Source organism: Morus notabilis, unplaced genomic scaffold (assembly GCF_000414095.1).
Source record: "Morus notabilis unplaced genomic scaffold, ASM41409v2 Scaffold300, whole genome shotgun sequence".
Lineage (NCBI taxonomy): Eukaryota > Viridiplantae > Streptophyta > Magnoliopsida > Rosales > Moraceae > Morus > Morus notabilis.
In genome coordinates this window covers 232,006-241,815 of record NW_010362092.1, presented here as the reverse complement: position 1 = coordinate 241,815, position 9,810 = coordinate 232,006, and positions in this window count along the sequence as shown.

Below are 9,810 nucleotides of genomic sequence, written 5' to 3'. Positions count from 1 at the left end.
AAAGGCCCCTTTTTTTTTTTTTTTTTTTTTGGCTTCAAAACATATTTTTGTCAAAATGAGGGAGTCTTGAGGTTAGAAGGATGCGGTCATATTATGAAAGAAATCATGTGCAATTGAGAATTATATTTTTGACTAGAAAAAGATTACTGTAGAAGAATATTCATTCTTTTAAAGTAACAAAAAGAATATTCTCATTTTAGCTTGATCTTAGATCAAATATAAGTTAGTTTTCTATTTTCATCTTTAATTTTTATAATTATGTATTTTTGAAATTTATTTGTAGCTTTCTATTATATTAGTCTCATTATATATATGGAGGTGATTTTTATAGATGAGTGTTCACTCTTCTTATTTTTTCAAATTTTCTTTTATTATTCTGTGAATCAACAAGTGGACATTCAGCCTATAAAAATATTAGTCTCATTATATATAAGGAGGTGGAATTTTTATAAATGAGTGTTTACTCTTATTTTTTTTTTCAATTTCTCTCAGTATTCCGTGAAATTAACAAGTGTTTAATGGATATTTTCCTATCAATCTTGGAGATTAATAGAAGTCTTATTGTCCAAAATTTTGAGTAGCGGATCTTTTTATGCCATGATTGGGTACTATGAGTAAATCAATTGACATTCAAAAAGATTTATCTTTTATTTTCTACCACTTTATCATTTTATTTTATCTAATCTACCCGTACATGAGAATTTCACCACAGTAGTTTGATGATTGCTTCCATAATTATCTTATCAGCAAAAGAAAGAGTTCACAAATCAAACCAAAAAACAGTGATTCCTTTTTGCATAGTCATGAAATGTTGGATTAGGATATGTATATGAACAACCCGTAACTTCATAAAATCACTGAAAAAAACACCTTTTGAATTACATTTTTTAAAGCACTATTGCCCTGCAACTAGTGTGCAACATTGAAATGTGTTGCTCAAATAGATATTTAAAATGCAGTGACTGACAGAGATTTTAGACAGCATCTTTGCCACCTGAGAGAGAGTACCTAGAACTGGCAACATATATGCTTCCGCTGTTTGCACAAAATGGGCCCAGTTCTTCGTTGGTCTGGGCCCATGGATCCATTTTCAGGTACACACATTTTGTCCACATCAGAGGATCCAAAGACCATCAAAAGATTTTTCAGTTTGCAACTCATATTACCTGGCCTATTGCCGTTTCTAGCCAAATTAAAACTAGCTGTCAAGAACTCTCTCTCTCTCTCTCTCTCTCTCTCTCTCTCCATCAAAAGATTTTTCAGTTTGCAACTCATATTACCTGGCCTATTGCCGTTTCTAGCCAAATTAAAACTAGCTGTCAAGAACTCTCTCTCTCTCTCTCTCTCTCTCTCTATATATATATATATATATATATATATATGTATACACACACACACACACACACACATATATATATGTATATAGATACACACCTATAATACTACCTATTGGCTATTGGCATCCCATATTCTCTGTCGTCTCATGTCGGTTAATTTAGAACTACTAATGGGCCTATTACATCAACACCCTTTCGTTTGTGCCTTGACATGACTAGAGAGATCTGTTCAAACTGTGTTTCGGATGTTAATTTCAAGCCCAATAACAAGGCCAACCCAACCAAATAATTGTCATCAATAAACAGGCCGTTGGAGGGAATAGCTAGGCGGAAACTCATATATAGCTAGGTCCATGGCGAAAATTGAACAAACAAGATAAGATAATATTCACTCATTTTCAACAGCTTATGATTATAATGATGTGAAATGTGGTGGTAAGTGTAGGTCTAAAAAATGGATATATATTCATTTTACACAATTTGCATGCGCAAAGAAGGAAGATGGGCATTATTAATTGAGTAGACTCTAGTGGACTATATAGCTATATAGCACTATGACATATATAAATATATACACACATATACATGTATGTATGTATGTGTATATATGACAACACTCGCTTTCAAGATGGGCTGTAAGGAGTCCCCATCTGGGATACAAGAGGGCAAACAAACATTGACTTGGGTTGGTATTGCTTGATTTGGATTGGTGCACCAAATAATTAGCAAGACTAGGGCTCATAAATGAGACCCCTTCGGTGTGCTTATACGGCAACCTTCCATGCTTGACTGTTTACTCCAAGGTGGCCCAGAACTCTTGGATTATAGGGAGAAATATTAGGAACAAGACAAAAAATTTACTCGAATATCTGTTTTGACAAAGAAAATCAATATTTGCAAGGACCTAAGACTAGTATTCTAGATATATAGCCAGTTTTATCATCTGTCAATATTTGTCATGGTTTCATAAATTCCGGCGTATGACTTTGAACAACTTGCATGGCTTTTATCCTTCTAAAATACGTCTAAATTGGACGGACCTCCTTAATTGGTTCATTTCTTAGCATATATGGAAACTTATCACAAATTGCTTTTGTGTTTGTTCTTTGTTTTGCTCACAAATATGTATGTTTATATATATATATATATATATCTAGCTAGCTAGTAATTATCTTGATTTGGTTGGGCATATGTATCAAAACAAAAGCTATATCATATATTGCTATATATATATATATCCGTGATAAGGTCATGTAAAAAGCTATATCAAAACTGTACGTGCATGTATAATATAGGTTAGCTTTGTCTTTAATTCTTGAACTAGAATTCAGGTACAAATAATAGAAGATATATTCATCTAATTAATCAACTGAATAAGGTAGTTTTTCATACTATGGAATTAATATGCATGTATCTCAGACCTGATCTCCTTGCATCATATACAAAAATCTTATGTTGCAGGCATTAGGTTTTTTCAATATTCAGTTTGACACCAATTATATGAGGATAATAATATATTACTTAGTGTTGCTTTCTATTTCTAGGAGTTAATACCAACCCATTGGGATAAGAACAAATTTGGGCCAAGGGATATGTTCAATTAAGGAGAATATGAATTGGGATTGATCGGCTGACATCTTTAAACATCATATTCCCATGCAGCTTTAGACTATACAGCAAGCTTTTAACCAAATTTAGCCACGCACAAACCTAATGGTTATAATTATTCAACGCCTACAAAATTCAATCCCTCCTTCCACACAAGAGTGAGAAGTAAGCTTCGGAGAGTACTTTTTTCAACACCCGTAACGTTCATCAAACTTAACATCAAAGGTTGGACCTCGAACGTGTTAGATTAGTGACTCAAATTAGTTTTAGTAAAGTTATTATTTTGTGTTTTTAGGTAAGTTAGTGTTTTTAGATTTTGGGTAAGGGTTATTATATGGTTTATTAGGAGTCTATAAATAAGTGCTTTGTGTGAGACTTTACGTGCTCAGAGAAAAGTGTGCTCATAGAATATTGTAGAGAAAAAGTCTCTTTTTCTAGAGAAAGAGAGAAAAGTGAGGAGAGAGATAGTCAAGGGTGTAAAGGGTTTTGGGTAGAGAGAGAAGGTGAGAAAGTTATATGAGTGTGTAATTCTAAAATTGTTAGTGAATTTTTTTTTTCCTCTTTCGTAGATGTAAGAAATTTTTCTGAACCACTTAAATTTTTATCGTTATTTTGTTTCAGTTTATTTTTCTGCTGCGTGGACATAGAGGTGTGTTTTTCAACGAAACGATATTAGACATATTATTCCATAAGTCAATGGATATAGCTAGGGAGAAAATAAAATCAAACGAGAATAAACAAATAAAATAAAAATAAAAATATATAGCTAGATTATATATATATATATATAAAGAGAGAAAAAGAGAAAAATTCTCATTTGCGGAGAAGAGACTTGGGATTCTTTGGAGCTGTCTGGAATTTAAGGGTTTTGTTTGTATTAATTTGGTTTTGGGTTTGGTATGCATAGTTTTCGTTGACCCCCAAGTTCTTAATACGACACATACAAACGTCAAGCATATAATATATATATATATATATATAGATAAAAACATATGTATATATATATAGATATAACACACATATATATAATCCAAAAACACAAAGAGATACAGAGAGAGAGAGAGAGAGATGATAGGAGGGGCCTATGTTATTTAAGAAACGGAAGCAAATGGTCCATGGCAGTGTCTCTCCTGAGAAGAGAGTGAGGGAATGGACTAACGTGAGCATCATGTTAGTTGTCACCAAAAGGACCAAGTCTTCTATGGTCCCTAAAGTGTGTTGATGATGTGGGTTTAGAGGGGCGTGGTTGGGGGGCACTTAAACGAGGGTTTCACATGCCCTAATAACCCTTCTTCTACTACAAACCACGTGGCCCTCCTCCTCTATTATTCAATATTATTTTTCAACACCCTTTCACTAATTAATTTAAACCTCTCCCCAAGATTAATTACCCTCTAATTATTCACTAATAACTTTTTTTTTTCTTATGGTGTGGGGCCTATGGTTTTATTAATAAGAAATGAAACTGTCATTATTCGAATCTTAGGCCTCGTTCACTTCACGGATTCGAGTTTTCAATTCGAGCTAAGATGTGACATTTTCTAAGATCTTTTCACTGTAGCAGAAAAAGTTAGATGTGACATTTTCTGAAAGCTTTTTACTGTAAAAATTTAAAACTGAAAACTCGAATCAGTGAAATGAATGAGACCTTAATAGACACATCAATATTCAAATTATGATGGACACAAACACAGACTCATTTACCCAGCCACTTGAACCGTACAACCATATGGTTACTTTCTCTCATTTCGTTACAATCATTGGAAGCCACCCTAGGGCGTACTGCTAAAATATATTCTGTTTACGTGTGTGTAAAGTCATTATTACACCTTTTCATCAATTCTTCGAATGTACTTTTCATAATTTACTTGAGAATTAGGGGAATTATTGATTCAATTTTACCCGATATATGTATCAATGGTAAATTGTAATCTAATTAATCCAGCTGTCTATTAGAAATTGCCCCCCAAATTAATTTCATTGTTAGGAATATAATGTATGTATCTCATCAAGATGTCTTCACATGTGGTTGCACAACTGTTATTGTGTCCGCACAATCCAAAATTGTCATAAATTACATCAATCAGATCATTGTAGCCCATGCTTAGGAATACATGGGTATTCTGTTAACAGAGTGGTCCATCCTCCATGTATTTGCTAACTTTGGATATAATAGCCTAAGCCATTATACAATTAATTGGACAGCCCCAATCATTTATGCAACCATGCCCTAATTAATATTATCTATCTAGTCTTCACCTTTATTAAGTCACTTTCAAGTTTTGACATCAAGTACATTTCATGTTACCTTGATTGAACTAATTAATTCATAAATAAGATATATGGATATAATTTTAATCTCTTTTTTTTTTTTTTTTTTTTGCTTTTAAATTATTACCCATTGTAATTAAAATACATTAATAATCTTTTTTCGTAAATCTTTAATTGTTTTAGGAAAGTAAAGTTTTAATTAATTATTAGTTTGTAAATATTAAAATCAGTTTGGATTTGAGTGTGAACATCAATGTGTTAATTTCCTAGCCGTAATTTTATTGTACGTGCTCAAATATTCAACTTGGATATAAATGATCGAAGTCAAATGTAACAAAAGCAGTTTAAGTATTACCAAGGAAAAATAATAAGAAATTAATTCTATAGATGTCAAATCGTTATATCAGCCATTAATTCCTTCACTCGTTTTACATATATATTTACTAAATGGAAAGAAATTGACCGCTGTGATTTATCTGGAGCATATATTTGATTCAAGTCATATTGGTGGTTGTTGATGAGAGAATTGGAGCCAAAAACTCTTATTTTTTATTATTGTGTAGCGGGATCCAACCTATGCCCTTTCAAACTCACATTTCATTTTTATACCACATGTCGTTTGATTTAGTACTCATTAATTTAAAAGATTTATTCTTATAAAGCGGATTACGTACTTAAATACGATCGTAAATGAGTATGAACACTAATTACAAAGGCATTTAATTCTAAATATCATGAGATTCATTTTCTGCCTTTCTTTATTATGGTAAAATATTAAACTATATATAAGCTTCAACTATCACGAGTAACAGAACTCCATTTTTTATGCATATATAATTAGTTTTCTTCCTCTTGGATAACGTTAAATATTCGTGTGTTACAAAATTATCACTTGTGTTAAATTTTGAATTATTTTCTTTACAACATATAGCATTATCACTTTGAGTTCAGATTTACTTTTTTATTTTCCTGGTTACTAAACTTATTAATTATTTGTCCCTCTATTATTGGCCTAGCAGTACTCGAATACCTCTTCAAAAATATTAATTACCATGAAAGTAAATATATATCCTAACTATAATAGGACTCGCACATCCACTCTTCCAAAATATGGAGAAGGTCCTGATTCCTGAAAGTTATTATAAAGTTAAATGTGTACACAACCTAATAATTATTGGTTATGAAATAAAAAATTTATCTTCAGTAAAAAAAATTATCTTCTCTCTTTCATAAAAATGGGTTGGATGGACAATTTGAATGGTCTACCAAGTACTACTTAAACAATGTTACATAAATCTCTTTTCACTATCATCTTTTATTTTCTGATTGATGTGTTCAAATCCTTGATAATTCATGCAATACTTAAGTACTAAACCTGAAAGACCAAAAAAAAAAAAAAAAAAAAAAAAAAAAAAAAAAAAAAAATAGTAATTCAGTAAAAACTTAAATACTAAACCCGAAAAAACAAAAAAAAAAAAAAAAAAAAAAAAGAAAAAAGAAAGAAACAACTCAACTGTATTACTTCTTCTCACTAGCTACAAAAATAATTAAGCATATCCTAGATAAATCTGAAACAGATTATAATTTGCAGAATATAATCAGCAAATCAAACACGTAAATTATCACTTGTTTAGATGTTTCGAGCAACAAATTGACTACAAAATTCCTTCATGATGATCATAAGTAGTACCGATCGCTATCATGGAATCAACTGTGCATTATAGATGTCAAAGCAGACCGAGGGTCAGAAATGTACTACTTCCGCTCTTAAGTGAGTGTTGATTGTTTTCATTCACGTAATCAAGATCAAAAGGGTCCCCTCTCTAAAGTTTGTGTGTATATATGTAACAACTACTAACTTATACTAGTATGTTATATATATATATATATATTGACATAAAAGTTACTGTGTTAAGTTCGGTACCCAGATTAGTTTAATAGATGTAATTTTATTTTTATTTTCGTGTAACACTCAATTCGTTTAAGTGGAGATATTTAAAAAATATAATTCAACACATATAATATTGAGTGTTACATTTAAGTAAACTGATTATGCGTGCAAACTGATGTGATATGAGAATATGAAAAAAGTTATACTTACTGGAATGATTCGGATACCAAATTGGAAAATTTATCTATACATATATATATATATATATATATATATAAGAATTGTCTTTAGTCCAGTATGAGACTCGAGGGACACTTGTATATATATTTTTTAAAATATGTATATATTTTTTTTAAAACGTATATATTTCCACTTAAAATATATACATTTTCTTTTATGGTAAAATATACAATATATATATATTTTAAAAAAAAATATTCATATTTAAAAAAAAATATACATATTTTAAAGAAAAATATAGAAGTGCGGCTCTAATATAAATGGGAGACTTGGCATATATATATATATATATTCTAATTTGCTATAATATAGTCCATATATACTCGACGGCCTAATAGCGAGCTAGCGCGGGAGGGACGCGTCATCCCCAGCCCTTTTGCATTGCAAAAAGACCAATATTATTACAAATATATATGTCTATATGTATGTCTAACATGTCTCGACCACAACGCCAAAAAGGAAAATCAACAAAAGCCTGAGCTATCATCATATGAGCTGTCTATCACTTTTGTTGATTCGTATTCGCCAAAAACACAATGTTAAAAAAATCACTTAAAAATAAATAAAAGTGATATGCTAATTAACAAAAGCAGAAGACAAGAAAAAAGGGTCTCCAAATCTGGGAGCGGAGAGTATTTGTATTGCTTTTAGCCCTCATTGGTCCATCACTACGCCACTCACATACAACCTCCTCACCTACCTGAACCCCCTGTTGAATTTTTTCCGTTGAACACATAATACTAAATTAATTAGGAGATTTTTTTTTTGGTAGGCACTAAAAATAATGGACTATTACAAATTTTTTGTTTTCAACATCTGTTTATTGTACATATTTTTTTAATTTAATATAATTTTAACTAGATTTAACAAATAAAAACTGATCCTACTAATAAAAAAATATTATCAGAAAAAGACACAATTAATTAATATTATTAGAGAAACAAACCGATCGCCCATCTTTGTTAGTCACTTTTTTAATTTTCACCTAAAAAAAGCAGTTTGTTTGTGACTTCAAGTGAACTCTGTGGTGTTTTTCACCTTATTATATACAATTTACTTCGCTTTAATTCCACATGACTCGATTTGTATTGCACCGATTGACAAAAATCAGGTAGCTAAAAACTAAGGGCGGACGATTGGTTAGTTGTTGTTAAAGCAATTATTGCTGTATTTAATATTTTTCCCTATTCACCAACTTCTTGTTTTTTTTTTTTTTTTTTTTTAACTTTTCAATTTTTATATATTTTTTAGTTTAACCGTTGTAATGTTGGAACAATATTGTTAAAAGACCGTTTAAAAAGATAATTAGGCACGCAACTCCACCGTCCAAGAGTACAGGCACTATCATGAAAATTACTAACTGATAGAATTTTTTCCCATTTGAAACATTGTGGCACCTGGGTTATAGTTTTGGAAAGGCTAGCTAAATTGAGAATACTATAGAGGTAAGATATTTTCTTTTAGCAAAATATATATCTACGTCGTTTATGTGCACCACAAAAAACCCAAGTGGGGGAAGAGGGCGGTCTTACACATAAACTTACATTTCTTTCTTTTTATGTAATGGATTAATCAAATTCCACCGCACCACATAATAAGATCAAAAATATGTTTGATTTGGACCGACCTTGTTATGCCCTTAATAAACCGCCTTAATTTTGGTGAAAATCTTTTGTCACAAGGTGATAACCTTTTGGTCTGGATTCGACTTTTATGTCTGACGCGTTAATTAAAATGTCATGTCAATTAAAATTTCATACCACATCAATTAAAAAAGTAAAACAGTTATCTGATGTGACATGATATTATTATTATTAAGAGACGGGAAATGAGAAAGAAAACATGGGAAATATGAGCCCAATCCCGTTGTTCCAAGCAGATTCTCACAAGGTTGACTTTCAAACCCCCCCTTAAAAGGGTGTTTGCCGAGTAGGGAGATCGTGAACCAATTATAAAAATTAGTGAAGAAACAAGCACTAATGGGAAGGCCTAAAGAGGTGAAGAAAATGGCCGACACAGATTAGATGGGGCTAGTACAAGCAGGGAGCATATGGACCAGGGTGGCACATCTTAGGTCTTAGTTTGCATGGACCATGTAGGTCAGTCTAGCCATTTTCTATGAGATTTGCTGTCGGTAAGGCTTTACTAATAACATCCTTAATCTCCATACTTCTTTTTTATTTTTTGTTGCTTTGTTCTTTTCACTTAGAAAACTCATAATATCACACACAAACACACTTGTAATTAAGCCCACGCGAGACTGTAGGAGGTGAGAACACTTTCCAAATATAGTGCCCTCAGTTTATGGCACTTCTCCTATTGAGTGCAAAGTTGGGACTTACTATTACTATTAGTTTGTACTTTGTTTGCCTTCTACAACGGGGCGGTGGCAAAAGCGCGTAGAATTTAACATTTTGTCCTGTTTTTCCTTTTGTATTAATTAATGTTAAGCAAAAGCTATCT